This window comes from Erithacus rubecula (assembly GCF_903797595.1).
Source record: "Erithacus rubecula genome assembly, chromosome: 12".
Lineage (NCBI taxonomy): Eukaryota > Metazoa > Chordata > Aves > Passeriformes > Muscicapidae > Erithacus > Erithacus rubecula.
Window position 1 is genome coordinate 1,853,470 of NC_136664.1, and position 17,219 is coordinate 1,870,688.

General features: G+C 44.8%; 1 protein-coding gene across 3 annotated transcripts in view; it reads right to left on the reverse strand.

Moving 5' to 3' along the window:
- Positions 1 to 6,523, reverse strand: part of BANP (BTG3 associated nuclear protein) — a 114,897-nt gene extending 108,374 nt beyond the window's left edge. For 2 of the 3 annotated variants that reach the window (XM_079316009.1, XM_079316011.1), the window contains exon 1: positions 6,382 to 6,523. The gene's annotated coding sequence lies outside the window, so the exon portion shown is untranslated. The remainder of the gene's footprint in view (positions 1 to 6,381) is intronic. The other variant, XM_079316010.1, reaches the window with a different exon arrangement.
- Positions 6,524 to 17,219: the final 10,696 nt, after the last annotated feature.

Here is a 17,219-nt window from a genome sequence, read left to right on the forward strand (position 1 = left end):
ATGAAATTATAACTAAAAATTATCTCTTTTCCCTTCAAAAATGGGAGCAAAAAGCCTTGAGCATCCCTATAAGCACTTGCCTGGAAGTGGCTCCAGGACTTGAATACTCAAAAAAAGAAAAAAAAAATCATCACAGACAACTAAAGATATAAATTTAAAGCTGATTAGATAAATCACATTAAATATCTCTGCCAAAACTCTTAGTCAGAATTGATACACTTAACACAGAATTCAATCAGCCTTTGTTTAATTAAGTAAATTAATATTTGTAAGCAACTAAATTAAATTCACCTGAATTCCAGATTAGCTTTTCCACACACAAGTTTAATGTAATTTAATTAATCGATTTTAAAACATTAATTCCAAATAATTCTTCTGAGCAGTCCCTTGTAAACAAAGCTATTTACTGAACTATCTGATGGTTTTCCTGAGTCACAGGATAATCAAACCCATCCAATGCCTTGTTAACACAGGAGGACAGGCACAAAACAGAAATCTTCTCTCTCATTAATTAACAAGGGTAAATATTATCTTTTTAAAAAATCAAAACATGTTCCAAAGCTGTGCCTGGAGTGTGGAATTGCACTGCTCTGGCTGAGCTCTCTTGGACATTTCCCAGTGCTAGTGATAAATGAAAAAACTTCTGTCAAATTCCAACCTGCACTGTGGCAAATATTCCCTGCTGGTGTGGGAAAAGCTGCCAAATGTCATTTTCCAAGAGCCTCAAATGTTCTTCCTCTTCTTCATTCCACTTTTCCTTTCAATTGATTAAAGGCAATTCTCAAATTTGGAATTTCCATTCCAAAACTCTTTATACAAGCACATTTGGGATGATGGAATGGTTTGAGGATCATCCCAATCCATCCCAGAGCCTCCCCACTCTCATTCCTTCCCAATATCCCTCCTCTCCCTGCCCCTGTCTGTGCAAATCAATTTCATTAATTAATTGAGCCCAGCAGCTTATTTTTATATGAGTCAAATGTCCTCATCCTGTAAAAACTCTGATTTAGTGGCACTTTTCCAGGTTTTCCAAAGCCCAGCCCAGTGACAGGAATAAATCCAGCAGAGGCCAGTGCTGATCTGCAGGAGAGAAATGACCTCAAACTGCCCAGGGATTATGAACAAAAATCACAAAATACTCATTAATTTGGTTTTTATTTCAATCCCCCACAGGGGCACTGAGCTGTTTCTGAGCAAGGAATAATCAACTTTTAACTGCACCTGGGAAGGGAAATGTGGAATCCCATAAAGCAGCAGCCCAGGATTGTCCCTGGGAAGGTTTTTAGGAAGAGGAATCCCCCTCTGGAGGCTCCAAAGCAACCCTGGCACAGCTGGAAATGTTGGGATAATTCCAGATGTGAGTTATTCCCACAATCACAAAGCTCAGGACACAACAATTCTGTTTTCAGCCTCAGTCTGTGCCTTGCACCCATTTTCTAAGCCAGAGCCTGGCTTTTCCTCCATGACAAAATCACTTGGCTTGGCAGCTTTAACTGAGGCTCCCTGCACTAATTCCCAAAAAAGCAGGGCAAATGGAACACAATAAAAACAATTTGAGAGCATGCAAAGCACAAAGCACTGTAAATTCAAGAACCTCCTTTGAGCCCTCACAATGTGAACTAAAAGTCATTTTAGGAGGAAGAGATCAGATTTACCACTTCCTTCCAACTACCCAAAAATCACAAAGGAGAATAATTTTTCTTAGCATCTGTTTGGCTGTCACTCTTATCCTCAACCCACCTTAAAAAGCAAGGAAAAACATTGTGTTTCAATTAAATTTTATAGCAAAACCACACAAACATTTCAGTTTAACAGCTTTCAAATGAGTGGAATGGTAGACAAGCAGCTTTAATTCCGCCAAAGATTGGGAAAAATGTCTGTTCTTCAAAAAAAAGGGACAGAAATATTCCCTGTCTGGGAAAACCAGGACACCAGCCACAACATAGTGGAGATGGATATATCAAATAAATATCACTCACAGAGATATTATGGTGATGGACTCCAGTACAAGTGGTAAAATTCAACCAAAAAAAGGAAATAGTTCCTCCAGGAATAAAGGAGAGGAGTAGAAAACCTCCCAGGGAGACAGAAATCCTCAAGCATTACCACAAAAGCTCCCATTATTAATGTTATTTTATTGTTTTGCTTGCAGAAATATATATATTTTTTTTATTTCATTCCACCTGGTATAAGGAGCTGTTTTGCTTGGATGTCTTTTTCCAATTCTTCCAAGCCTGGCACCAATCCTAACACAACACCCAACAAATAATCCAGGAATGCCAGTGGGTGGTCACACAAAATGAGCAATTCCAGCCCAAATTCCAGCCCAAATTCCAGCCCAAATTCCCTGAGCAGCTCCTCCAAACCCTGCAGTGATTCCCCTGTCCCAGCTCTGCTCTCAGGTGCTCACACACACTCAGAAAATTCAATTTACAGCCATTTAATCCCCTTGAACTCCAGCAGCCCACCCCGGGCTGGGATCTGAGTGAAACACTAATCTTAGAAAATTAGGATTTTAGTTACCTTGCTGAAAAGAATTAAAAGTTAGAAGGGAGTGGTTATCTGAAATAATTGATTGTCTGTCATTTTATGTTTGCTCAGCTGTGCTTATAATGGGAAAAGATGAAAGTAGTGAAACACAGACAATGCAACCAGAACCCATTGTGTGGAAAACTGGCCTGTCCCCAAAAATCATTTTATTTTCAGTGACAGAAAAGACCAAGAGTTCAGGGTGAGGAAGACTCACCTTATTTCCTCCTTTCAAGACCCCTCCCCATGACCCCAGACTTAAATTAATAAGTCAATTAATGCTTAATAGCTATTGCAGCTAATTTCCATAGGAAGGGGGGATGGGAGGGGCTGTTATTATATGGATTTGTTTGAATCCTTTGTCAATAAATCAACTTTGTGATCACCTGTTATTTTGCATTTTTTTTTTTTCCCAATAAACACACACTTGGTGACTTTAAATTGTTACAGAGTCTTTTGTGAGGATCACTATTAGACCAATATTCTTAATTTTGGTAAATCTTTAGTGCTGGAATTCTGTGTCCTGCAGGGATTGTTCCTGACAGGGATCATTCACACCAGCACCATTTGTAGAGTTTGCTGAAAAAAGCAGAGCTGCTCCACCAGCAAATTGTGATGTTTTCTTGTTTTCAGCCACTAGATGGAGGATTTTTATTTGGAACAGCTCCAAAAATCCTGTAAGGACTTCAGGGCAGGGTCAGGGTAAAAATCAGGGAAAGTTCTTCCCCCAAAGATGCTCAGGGTGGGATTTTGGGGATGGCCTGCACTGGATGATCCCTGTGGGTCCCTTCCAGCTCAGGGTATTCCAATATTCCAGGAAAATCAAAGAACAAACTTGCAGATTAATTTATCCTCCTTCCACCACCCCAGGGGCTCCAACCCTGCTCAGCCTGGCCTTGGGTATTTCCAGGGATGGAGCAGCCACAGTTTCTCTGGGAATCTTCCACTTTCCCAGGGAGGAATTAATTCCCAATATCCCATTTATCCCTCCTTAGGATCATTCCCTCTTGGCCTGCCAGCTTACCTTTAGCAACAAAAAAATAATTTATAATTTGTTCAATTTTTTTTTTTTTTTTTGTGTACTGCTATACACTGAAAAAAGTTTTTTATCCAAAAATTCCAGAGGAGGCAAGGACAGCCCCCAGTGTTATAACAAAAAAATCTGGAAAGAAAACATCAAATATAACCTGCTCACTCCAAAGGTTTCCAATGAATTTTCCTGTTGCAGGCATCAAGGAAAAGCAAAAAATTCCAGCTGCCAAATCAGACCTGAGCACTGCTCTGTGACAGAGGTATCAGGATATTCAAATTCTTGACAAAAATACTAATGAAAATAAAGTGAAGAGCATCATTTCAGTAGGGAAACAGGAGCTGAGCAGCTCTTCAAAATCTGAATTATTTTTACAGGATTCCTGCTGATGATGATGAAAGGGGAACTCCATGATAAAATTCAAATTTCCACAGCTTTGAACTGAATATATTTTTCCCTTAAGTGCTCTAAGTCAGGGGTTACAAACAGGAAGCAACAGAAAATGATTCTGTTCAGACAACACCACAAATTGTTTTATTTCAAGTCCCACGTACCAAGGGTGTGATGAAATTAAAGCTTTTGTATATTTTTTTCAGTCTAACTGGTTGAAAAATTCACTATTTTCCAGTACCTGTAAAAACCTAAAGCTGCAAGGAAACAAGGGGTTTATGTGGCTGTGAGGACATTTTATTCATTTTACTTGGGAAAAAAAAAATAAAAATATGATGATTAGCCTTTCAATGAGTATGGATAAAAGAGAAAATAAGATTATTTCACTTGTCAATAATTAAATATCAAGTTTCAAACTAAAGGAAATCAACCTGTGACCAACATTTTATTGGCAAAGTTCTGAATACAAAGATTTGGTGATTTTAATTCCAACCACTGGCTTTGCTCTGTCTCTTCCTACAAGTGGCTCAATCCCAGCAATTCCAAGGAAAGGGAGGAAAATCCTGGAATTCTGGCAAAAAATAAAGGAAAAATCCTGGAATTCTGACAAAAAATAAAGGAAAAATCCTGGAATTCTGACAAAAAATAAAGGAAAAATCCTGGAATTCTGACACAAAGCCATGTGTTGTTCCTGCACCTCCAGAGTTTCAAATTTTGGGGGAAGCTCAAAAAAAAAAAAAAAAAAAAAAAAGAAGCAAACTCAAGTCCTTACAAGCAGGGAATTCCCTGGGTGTGAACAGCTCATTCCCAAACTAAGATAAATCCACAATTAGCAGCTCATTAGGACTAAAAACTCATTTTTTTCCCTCACCTGATCACCTAAAAATTCCAGGAAAAGGATGTTAAAATCAGCACAGGGAGAACAGGAGCCTTTTTCAGGTTTATTTCTTGCAGCAGGTGCCTGTGGCAGCTGCACAGTTGTGAGCATTGCTAATTAGCACCAGCCCTTAATGGTTTTATTCAATTATTCTGGATGTTATTAATCAATTAGTTCTTTAAAAGCACCTTAATTAACACCTGCTCTGGAAACACACAACTTGCTGGGTGATTCAGACAGAAAAACCAGGTGTGGAAGAGATGATACACTGGAAAAATAAACGTTAGAAAATGTTTTTGTCCGCTGGAGAAGATGGAATGTTTCCCAAATCCAACCTCCCAAGTTTTTATTCTCTCAATAAATTAATTCATCTTTCTCCCTAACATTTATTATTGAAAATGGAACCACTTTCATTTAATGATGGGAAAAGTGCTCAGGGGTTTCAGCATCAGTCTTGTTCTTCTGGTGCATTTCTATAAACTATTTAAAATGTATAGAATTAAATATACAAACACTTCCTAACAGAGATAAACACTCTGCTTCGAGAATCGCTGCTATGAAATTCAAACACTTTTTTGTTTGATATTTTAAAATCTTGGTCGGTATAGTTCAAGTTATACAAATGTCAGGTTTGCCTCTTGATCTGGACAGGGCACCACGCTTCACACAGAAGGCAAGAAAGTAACAAAAAAAACCCACTCCAAAATATCATTTTAAAACTGTTTCCACCCAAGCAATCTGTCAGTTGCTAATAACCCTTGTTTACTTCAAAAAGTCTTCCCTGGAGAGCTCCAAAAATAAACGGATCCATAAACTATCCGTGCCATAGCAGGATAAAATGACTATATTTGGTGAAGTACACAACTTGCTACTGTGGATGGATATAAAAATAAAATAAAATAAAGAGGGAGGGGGAAAAGGAGGCAACGCTTGAATTGCAAATAAGAGCACAGGGATATGGAGTGTGTGGAATGTTGGGGTGGGAAGGGACACCTCGCACTGCCCCAGCGTGTCCGGCCTGGCCCGGGCTCTGCGGGGACTCAGCAGCTCCGGGAACCCGCCCAGGGCAGAACTGCCCCGTGCCCACCAAACCCGCTGGGGCAGCGGCTGCTCGGTGCGAGCCACGGAGGAGCAGCGCTGCACATCCCGGGGGCAGCGGGACACCGAGCGGCACTGCGGGGCGCGGCACGGGGGGACCCCAAAAACCAGCAAAGCTGGGCGGGAGCGGAGCTTACAGCTCATCCCTTCCTCCGTGCCAGGCTGCTCCAAGCCCTGTCCATCCCGGGCTCTGCCAGGGATGGGGCGGCCGCCGCTGCTCCGGGCAGCCTGGCAGGGAGGAGCCTCTCCCCGCTGCGGAATCACGGGTGACCCCCAGGAAAGCCATGAGGGGGGCGCGCGGCCCCCCCGGCCCCGGCCGCTCCCTCCCCGCCGCCTCGCGGCCCGGGGAGCGCGGCGGGAGCGCGGCGAGTGCTCGGTGTCCCCGTGCGGGGCCGTGCGGGCGGCCGAGGGGTGGCCGCGCATAGCGGAGGCTCCCGCCCGCGGGGCGCCGCGTTACCGTGTGAGGCGGGCGCCGAGTTCTCGTGGTGTTTTGTGCGGCGGCTGCGATAATGGCGTCCTTCCTCGCGAGAGATCCGGCCCGGGGCCCCGCGCCGCGCACGCGCCGCGCCCGCGCGCGCGATGCCCCCGCCCTTCCCCGCCGAGGCGCCGCAGCGGGGACCGGACTACGAGTCCCAGAGGGCAGCGCGCGCGCCCCCGCAGGAGCACGCCGGGACCTGTAGTACGCGCGGGTGGCGCGGGGCGCGCCGGGAAGTGTAGTCAGGGAATGGCGGAATCGCCGGGTGCCGGCCTCGCTGAGGGTGGAAAAGAGCTCCGAGTGCCGCCTGTGCCCAGTCCTCACCTTGTCCCCAGCCCAGAGCTCTGGGTGCCACCTCCAGGGATGGGCACACAAACCTCCCTGGGCACTTCCAATCCCTGAGCCCCTTTCCATGGAGAAATTCCTGCTGATTCCAGCCTGAGGCCGCTCCCTCTGCTCCTGTCCCTGTTCCCTGAGCACAGACCTGGGGCTGTCCCCTCCTCTCAGGGAGCTGTGCAGAGCCACAAATCCCCCCTGAGCCTCCTTTTCTCCAGGCTGAGCCCCTTTCCAGCTCCCTCTGGATTCTCCATTCCCTTCCCTGGACGTGCTGCAGCACTCGGCCAGCAGATTAAACCTGGATCTGCCTCCAGAGACACTCGCTCCATCTCCATCCCCATCCCCTGCTCCTTTCTCTGCTCCTTCCATCCCATTCCTCCCTCTCCGACAGCTCCTGGGCTGGATGAGTGGAATGTCACTGTTAGAGAAATTTGGGAATTTGCTAAATGAGCTCATCGGCCTCGCTCTCCTGGCACTTGTGCTGTGAGAACAGAGGGCTGGGCCAAGGTGGGAACGCGCCGTGAACCTTCTGCGAGTGATAAAAATATGCAAAAATCCCCCAAAAAAGAAGCACGGAGGAAGTGTATGCATATGGCTGTGAAAGAGGACAAAGATTAGACGATTTTTTTGTCTTTATATAGCACGATGTTGCCCAATAAAACCAACCACACTTCGCTTTTTAGCTTCACCGTAGCCAGCAGCGACTTCCAGGCTTCTGCATTGAAATATTCCTTAAACTGGATAAATAAAAATTCCTGCGAGGTTCAGTGGGGTTCTGCAGTGTCACGTCACAGAGCTGGTTCAGCTGTGAGTGTTTCTCCAGACACCTGCAGCCAGGAAATTGCTCCCTGATGCAGGTTTGGCAGTGCTCAGCTGAGCCTGTTGCTTTATTTACTGTGTTCTGCCCCTTCACAAGCAGATTAGGCAGTTCAAAGGTTAAACCACTTAGAATCTGACTTTTCACACTGGATTATTTCACGCTTTGCTGCCCCAATTTACCCTGCAACAATTTTGCCAAAGAGTTTCTGCTGGAGTCAAGCAACTGCAGATCCCAGCTGGAAAAAAAAAGGGATACAAAAATCCCTGTTCCACCTGCTGTGGGGAGCTGCTGGAAAAACCTTTTGCTATCCTAAACCAGCCCAATGTAAAAGCTGCCCTGTTTTCTATTATTTTCATAATCACAAGGATTATTAACTCCTGTTTGCTGGAGGTGAGAGGTGTTTGTCCTCTGGAGAGCCATGGATTGTTTCCCAACGCAAACACAGAAATTGTCATTGTCATAAACCAGTTATAGTATTTACCCAAAGTTAATTTATCTCAAATTAACTGCAGGAAATACTGGCGGGATCCAACTGATGTCTGCGACTCTGATCAGAGATAACAGCAGAACAAACAAATAAAACAATTTATGCTCAAGGGAGGCTGCAGCACCTCCTCCTGCCAGTCTGATCCAGCAGCTGAGAATAAAAATTACCTCACCCCTTTGTAAGAATTTATCCCTCTTTACCAGAGCAATGAGTTTGGATTTTTTTTCCAAACCAGGAGGCATTTCTTTTTAAAATTACAGATGACACCAATAAATCACGGAAAGACTCCTTTATCATGGTTTATCCTGTGTTTCCTTGAGACTGCACAGGCAGAAATGACAAACACTTCATGCAGCAGAAAGTCAGACTGCAAACACTGGGAAACAGCAGGAGGAAAAGGATTTTCCTGTTAAATCTGCAGGCTCAGGTTTGGCTTTTAGTCTTTGATTCCCAGTACCAACGAGTGACTGACCAAAGGGTAATTGCTTCCTGTGCTTCACAGTCTCCTGAGCTCAGGAGCTGCCAAAACTGACTATTTCTGCAATAATTGAATGAAATTCAGTGTAATCCCCATTCAGTGAATGAGGGCTTCACTTTACCCTGGGACTAGTCTGCCTATGAGCAAATGCCAAGAAGAACTTGATACACTGGAAGGTTTATTCTGATTTAAACCACGATAATTTGCTCAAGTGCTTACATCAAATCCACTCTTAATTTCCTGTCCTCATATAAAAACAGCTGAGAACTTCAGGTTGCTGATATATAATTTAATTTTTTTTAATTTTACAGGAGAAAATACCCCCTCTTTTCCTATTAGTCTGTTGTCCCAAATAAAACAAGGGGTTTCTTTGTTGTTTTATTTCCTCACATTTTCATGCTCTTTTTTTTTTCTTTTTTTTTCTTTTTTTTTTTTTTTTTTTTTTTTTCTGTCTCTAGCATTTTACATCTGTGCTTTGCGATATTATGAAGAATAATTTGCTTCCAGGAAGTGTCCAGCTTATTTCACCCTGGTCTCAGCATTCATTTACTATTGTTCTCTACGGAAGTTGCTGCTTTCACATGTTTGGTGTGGATCAGGAGAGATTGGGATCTCATTCATTGGTTTCTTTTTTTTTTTTTTTTTCCTCATTAGGAACAAAACAACCCTTCCTGTAGCATCAAAAGTAAAAAATTAACACACTGTGCACACAGTTTTGCAGCTGCAGCAGGAAAATAAAGGTTGCCAAACAAAGCTTTTGTTTAAATAAGTGACCAACATCCATAATTATCCTCAGTGCAGAGCAGGAGGACACAGGCAAAAAGGGATGGGGAAAAGTGAGCAGGGCACAGAAGTCACTCCAGAATGTTTGCTGGAAGAATAATTTTGTTTCCTAATGATAAAACCCTCGATTATATCCAAGTATTTGAAGCTCTGCTGTTTGTTCATTTCATGTTGTTTGGGTTTATTCATTTGCTCTATAATATCTCTTGTAACTGGAGAGGGAAACAAACCCATCCTTATGAACACAGCCTGTCCTATAAAGTTACATAAAATACCTCTTTAACCAAGAGAATATTGATATTATTTGTAAATGTGCTTTAGAAGCATATGAAGAGAAGTTTATTTAATTTTTAGATGCCACATCCATTTTCAATCCCCTCAGAGTTGTTTTTTGATTTGTAACAGAAAACAGGGCAGCATCAGGTGGGTTTTGATCCTGGATGCACTTCAGCTTCCTCTGTATCAATACTTGATGTCATTCTGGTTTCTACTGAGTAAACTCTATTTTATTCAATGGAAGAACTGCTAATTTTCACGAGCAGGGATGAAGGAAAGGCCCTGAATCCCCTCAGCAGAGAGAAAAACATCCTGACACGTTTTGCTGCCTCTGTGGTCAGAGTCCAAGGTCCTGTAGGGTCACTCCTGCCAGTCTGAGGAACAAGGGGAGAAGGATCAGGCACCACCTCAATGCTTTTATTTATTTACAGACTCTCCCATCTCCCTGAACACATCATGAAAAGAAAACACGATGGGAGGCTCCTTCTTTTCAGAGAAATGTGCCCCTGGCACAAAGTGTTAACACTTTGCCTGGCTGGGACCTTCCAGGATCACTCACAGCTTCTTCTCTGCCCTTTTACAGCTCTGCCCTCCAGAGCTGAGATTTGTCCAGCTCTGGCCAGGTACCATTATCATTTGAGTATTTTTGAGGGGATTATCAAAACCTGAAGGGGATCCATTCCACCTACAGATTTTAGAGGATTTTATCCTGCTATGGTTCTGAATTCCACCATCTCCTCATTGTGGACACACATCCATCTTCATACATCCAAAGTTATTTGTAACTCAGACACTTCAGGCGTGAGAGGTAAAATAAACTGAGTGATGTCCAGCTGTGGCCAGGGTGACAGGAGGTCCCTGAGCAGGTTTCCACACAGCTCCACGTGGCAGAGGCAGAAGGGCAATCCAGGTCAGCTGGAACCTCATCCAGGGCAACAGAGGCAAATTCCAACCCCTGGGATGGTGAAATCCTGCATTTCCCTACAGCCTGGGCACTGCAAAGCTCTGGAGACAGAGTTTTTCTGCCATTCCAGGTGTTCTTGCAGCAGGAATCCCCTGATGGGGACAAATCTGGAAAGTTTTGTCCTGTTTGGAGACCCCAATGCAAGAATGAAGATGAAAAAGCAGAGGTGGTTCCTCTGGATGGTTCCAGAGCTGGATGAAATGTCCCAGAAAAATGTGGACGTGAGAAAAAAAAAAAAAAAAAAAGCTTCCCTCAAGTAAAACCTGCCATGGGAAGCGTGAGCCAATCCTCAGGGAAATGAGGGGCAAAGCCACCCAGGCCTGACCTGGCTCCTGTGGGGAACCTGCACTGTGACATTTCAGTCATTCCAGACAGGTTTGCACTCCTCAGCAGCAAAATCCCCAGGCAGCATCCCACAACCTGACTGATTGTCCTGCCAATTAAACAGTAATTAGGTGAGGAAAATGTTCATTATTAAATCACTTGCAGGATGCCTGGGGATCAGATTCCCTGGACACACTGCAGTGAGGTGATTTTCCCCCTTCAAGTACCACAATTCATATGAGCAATGGTAATATAGAAACAAGCAAGTACTGGCAATGCTGTAGTAAAAAAAAACCCAAATAATTATTGATCCTCTCTGCTCAGTCTGGAGGCACTGACAGCAAAAGTCAGATGAGTGACAGCAAGAAAATTTTAAGTTTTCACTTGTTTCATTTCTGTAAAGGAAAATAAACCAAACTTCATTGTGTACAGTCACACTCCTCACCCAAATCACCCAATTATGAAGAACAGAATAATTCCTTTTCTTTCTTTCAGTGCTTGGCCTGGAAAAAAACATCAGCTCTGACTTGGATGTGTTTGTGCCATTGATACAGATTTGTTTTCAGTTGGAAGAAGAGCAAATATCCCAAAGAAAAATGTGGGGTTTCCACAGAAGTTAGTGGAAGTGTCCCTGGAACCAGCAAGAGAGTAACAGTCTTGCCTTTATCTCTGAGAAATGGGTCAGGAAAACATCTTCCTCTGTCCTCTCCCAACCAAAAATTACATCTGGGTCCACGTTCGTAGAGGAGTAATGATGGGCCCTTGTATTACTATTTTTATGCATATACATATTTTTATCCTGCAGCGTATACAGAATTAGGGGATGTTCCTGTAACAGAATTTGTTGTTGGCATCCCGTTCTGCCGCTCCTCTCCTGGAGGCTGCAGGGCTGCTAAATGTTCAGAGATAAAATGTTTCCTTTGCTGGGCCCAGCCTTGCACAGCTGCTGGATTTTGGGAATTCCTCAGTTTGAGCCCCAGCTCGGGGCATTTCAGCTGTTCCTGACAGCACCTCTTGGCTATCAGTATTCAAATATCCAACTGTTCAAATTCACAGCGTGTATGCACCGAGAAGTGATAAGAACCCTCTCCTTGCATACCAAAGAGAAATTTTCTGCAACCCTTCATTTTCTTGGAGCCAGATGAGGGGAAAAAAAACCCAAAAAAAATCTGGGAAGCACATGTGGAATAATCATCAACCCAGCAGCTTCTGAAGAGAATGGCGAGCCAATGAAGAAGACAGCGCAGGGACAAGTTGAAAATTAACTCCTGGGTGGGCTCCACCTCTAAAGCACCAAAGGGTGCTCTCAGAATTACTCCCCAAGAACCTGGGCAGCCCCCAGCGGAGCTGCACCGCAGGAATCTTTACGGGCGATGCTGGCGTTGGCTCCTGAGCCATGAGCGGGGCGAAGGCGGCGGCCGTGGCGCGGCTCGGAGCGCGGCTGTGCCCGCGGCTCGGAGCTCTGCCCAGCCCGCGGCTCGGAGCTCTGCCCTGCCCGCGGCTGTGCCCGCGGCTCGGAGCGCTGCCCAGCCCGCGGCTGTGCCCGCGGCTCGGAGCGCTGCCGTGCCCGCGGCTCGGAGCTCTGCCCAGCCCGCGGCTCGGAGCTCTGCCCGGCCCGCGGCTCGGAGCTCTGCCCTGCCCGCGGCTCGGAGCGCGGCTCGGAGCGCTGCCCAGCCCGCGGCTCGGAGCGCTGCCCTGTCCGCGGCTCGGAGCGCTGCCCTGCCCGCGGCTCGGAGCGCTGCCCAGCCCGCGGCTCGGAGCGCTGCCCTGTCCGCGGCTCGGAGCGCTGCCCTGTCCGCGGCTCGGAGCGCTGCCCAGCCCGCGGCTGTGCCCGCGGCTCGGAGCTCTGCCCTGCCCGCGGCTCGGAGCTCTGCCCGGCCCGCGGCTCGGAGCTCTGCCCGGCCCGCGGCTCGGAGCTCTGCCCGGCCCGCGGCTCGGAGCTCTGCCCGGCCCGCGGCTCGGAGCTCTGCCCAGCCCGCGGCTCGGAGCGCGGCTGTGCCCGCGGCTCGGAGCTCTGCCCAGCCCGCGGCTCGGAGCTCTGCCCAGCCCGCGGCTCGGAGCGCTGCCCTGCCCGCGGCTCGGAGCTCTGCGGGCTGTGCCGGCGCGGAGCTGCAGCCTGGCCGCCTGCTCCAGGAACGCCGCCTGTAAGTCACTGCAACCCCCAGAAACGCCAGCTGCGGGGCTGGGAGGAGAGCTGCTCCTCCGCTTGTGGGGTGTTCTTGTTTGTTGGAGAATGAAAATGGGGGATTGGGGGGCGTGGAGAGATGGGAAGGGATGGAAATGCTTGGTGGAGTTGGAGGGTTCTGCCTTGTTCTTCATTTCTGCTATCCATGGCATTGGTTTTTTTGGGACTCCAACCTGTGACAAGAAGCAATCGTTACTCTGGAGGCTTGGCTGCTTTCAATGAAAACTGTGCTCGTGAGCATAATTCAAAACATGCTTAGCACAAATTGATTCTGACTGGGAATTTCATAGCCACTGCAATGTTTAGTTTGGAAAATGAGGCCTAGAACAAGCCACAAACCCCTCCAAATGTGCTGTGCAGACCTCCAATAAATCACTTGGAGGTGCAAGTTACTCCTGGAGGATGTTAAAGATTTAGTTATTTAAAATACTGATTAACTTACTTTCAGATAAGATGGGGCCAACCAGAGATTGTCTACTCACGGCTGTGCAGATAATGTCAGCTGAAGAATAGAAAAGAGTAATTTTTACGGCTAGAAAAGCCTTTTGTTCCTTTTTTTTTCCCCTCTGTAATTTTATTCAACATAATAACTTCTCCCAAAGAGCAGAGCTTTGAACATTTCATGGTTACCCAGGGTAAGAGGGGATCCCATTCCAAGAAGAGATCAGACCAGTTTGTTCCATCCAAGGACTACTGCTGATTGAATGAACCACAACTGGTATTCTTTTACTCACATTCCTCTTTTCAATTTAAGTCAGATATTGTTTATTTCTTCAACCTTTCTCTTTTCTGTGCCATTCGTGCAGGAAATGCCAAAACAAACGGATTTGGGGGAAAACCCTGTCTTTGGAATGGCTGTTTTTGGCAGGCAGGGAGTGCACAGGAGCTCAGTTACTCACACCAGGCTTAAACAACTCAAAGGCTGATAATTCCTGGAGCTTTTGGATTCCCCTTGTGACCCTGCAAGGACAAAGAGCTTTTCCTGCACTTCACTGTAGAAACATTGGGGAGAATTGTGGCATGGATGGTAAAATTCCCAGAGGTGTGGAGGACCAGGGAGTGTCTGTGCCAAGCTCTGAGGTATCTTGTAATGACCCATGGAGGTGGAGGTTTCAGACATTCATTTTTTGGAATAATTGCTGGAAATGCTCTCCATGGAGATTTTTAAGCCTGATGTAGTAATTATTACCACAGCAGACCTGAATGGCTTTTTCCTTTCTTGCCATTTTAGATGTGGTTATAAGAAAAGCAGAATACTTCAAGTTTTGGGGTTTTTTTTCAAAGAATTGCAGAGACACACAATCCAGGTGTGCCATCTCCAGGCCTCCACACACAACTGCAGTGCCTCCCTCAATTGTCCAGGAGTTCTTTTCCAAGCCCTTTCCACACTGAATTCCTAATCCTGCATGCATAATTTCAACAAATGTTATTTTTTTTTTTATGCAGGAGAAGATAAAGCCTGTGTTTGCTTTCCCTCTCCAGCTGGAATTACCTCCCCCTTATCTGAGCTCAGGCTCCTATCTCAGCCAAACACTGTGGAGGCAGAGGAAAGCTCAGCACTCCCCAACCTGCTGCTGCTCCCCTGTCAGCTACATCTGTTTGATAAAAAGCTCCTGGCTGTTTATCAATAAACCACCCTAAATCACAGCCCCCATCTGACATCAACTCAGCAGAACTTTCAGCACCTTGTCACCATGGGCCTGAGCCAACCAGCTCTGCTATCCTCCAAAAATCTTGATTCAGGCAAAAGCTTGAAGGAATTCAACCTCTCTTGGATTTCCTCTGCAATATTCAGTCTGCTGAAGCAGAGCTGTGGTCCTTTAAAGTTTAAGATGGTTCTTTACTGAATTTCAGCAATGTGTATATTTTATTTTCTTGTTCAGATTGTGTTGCTATGGCAAACAGGCCCTTATTTCCTTCCCCTGGGTGAGGTTTCTTAGCTCTTCCTGCCACACTCTGCCCGGCTTTATCTCCTTTGTAAAGAAATCAAAGCACTTGATTCAACAGGTATTTTTCTTTTCAAAGATGAAAACCTTTATTTTCCTCTCGATCTGGATTCTCACCCTAAAGCTTTTGGTGCTTGCATCGATCCTAAACGGACTTTTAAAGAACTACTTCAGAAGCTGCAATTAATTATAGAAAATTATTCTGAAGATTGGGACTATTTGGGTAGATCTATATTTCTGTGGAAAAAACTGCAGGGCAAATGTAAGAAGCCCCTAAATATTATAAGATTAAATGAAGCATCACTGTGTCTGATGGGGATTTACAGAAAAAAATCAAATCAGGCAGAGATTAGGTCTGTTTGTGGCAGATCCCTTTTCACAGGTGATTCACACTTTTGGATAACAAAATTCAGTTTAACTGCTCTGACAGCACCAGAGATGGGAGTGTGATAAAGGCAAACACCAGCCCAGGCCCTTCCTCAGCGAGCAAAGGGTGCAAATGCACACTTAGCTCCAATTCTCACCTTTTCCAAAATTAACTTTGGCAATTTGAAAACTCCAAGGTGAGGTTTCTATTTCTCTTCCCACACAGATTCTGCATCACTTGAGCCCATCCCTTGGGCTCTTCCCTTTCTGATTGTGGAAACCACTTTGGGTTCAGGAACAAGAGAGCCCAGCTGGAACCTCCCAGGTGGCCCAGAAATGTAATAATTTGGGGGAAATAATGGGATATTGTGATCCTGGCTGCTGCTGCTCTCTCCTGCTCTTGCTGCACTCATAAATCACCTTCCCGAGCTGAGGCATGGCCAAGGGAAAACTCTTTCTGGAATGGCTTGGAAAAGAAGATTTTTGACTACATTAAGTGCTGGGAACAAGGTTTAGGACTTAGGCTTCGTTTTTGCAGAAGTACTTTTGTCTTTTTGTCTGCAGTTTACAAACCAAACCATCTCCCTGCCACTGAGCTCCTGTTTTGAAGGGTTTTCTTTGAAGGATTTTTAAATTAAATGTTAGAGTTTTACTGAACTTTATGCTCAGGAAGAAGTAGCATGCACATGTAGAAAAACGAATGGAGATCTGAGATTCCTTTTTGTTGTGCTGTTCAGCCCATAACAAGTGACTCGTTCTGTTCAGCTTAATGCAAAACTAAAAGAAAAAAAACTTAATATTTTTTAAATATTTTTTGCAGGATCAAACCACCAAAAAGCTTCATGAGGTTGGGTTGTCTTAATGGCACAATGTAAATCAGTGGAGTTCAAGGCTTTTAATTTTATCAGCTTTAACACAGAAAAGGGATGGTTGTAGTTTTCTGGGATTTTCTATAATTACAGAACCAGTGTTGATGTAATTTCTAAGATGCCTAAGGTTATCAGTGGGATTTAGAGGAAGAAATCTTGATTTAGAGGAAGAATTTAGAAGAAGAAAAGTTGGATCCTGGAAGAAGGGTGGAGAGATGACAGTCATTTGTTGGTAGATGAGAATAATCCCTATAATTTCTTTTTTATGTTGAGTATAAAGCACCTGAATTCCACCTGGGCCAGGAGCTGCCTGTTGTCCATCTGTAGCTGTGCTGAAGAGTTGCCTAACCATGGTCAATAGGCTGTTAAACTGTGATTAACTCTGAATCATGATGTTTATGGGCAGCAGGTCTTTTCAAATTCATTGATTTCTTTGATTAGCTATCTTTTAAAGGAAACATTCTGTTGAGAATAGTAAATTAACCATCTTGGAAAAAAAAAGTTGGGAGTCAAACCAAAAATTCATTTTGCTTGCAATTGAATCCTGCTACAGAAAAAAGACTCCAGGGAGGAAATGAAATGCAATTTAAGCCCAGTTTAAATCCTGACATCACAAGCTGTTTGTACATCTCCTGATGATCTGTTTGTGATCACGCAGCCACTCAAAGCAAATCATCGTTTCCCAGATTTCAACCTGCTCTTACTCAACTCAGGAGTACTTTAAACACGTTATACTCTGAATGCAATGGAAACTTCTTACACAATGTTGGGAAAACTGGGCAAACACTTCTTGGTTGGCTCTGCTTGAGTATCTGATCCTGCCTTTGTTTCAGTAAAACGTTCTCAATGTTATGCCCTTGTGAAAATTCAAAAGTAATCATCCTAACAAGATAAATCTCCAAAAGATAAATACATAATAAATTAGTTTAAGAGAGTAATTAAGAAATAAGACCAAGGTCAGGAGCTGAGGGTGGTGCTCTGTTCCT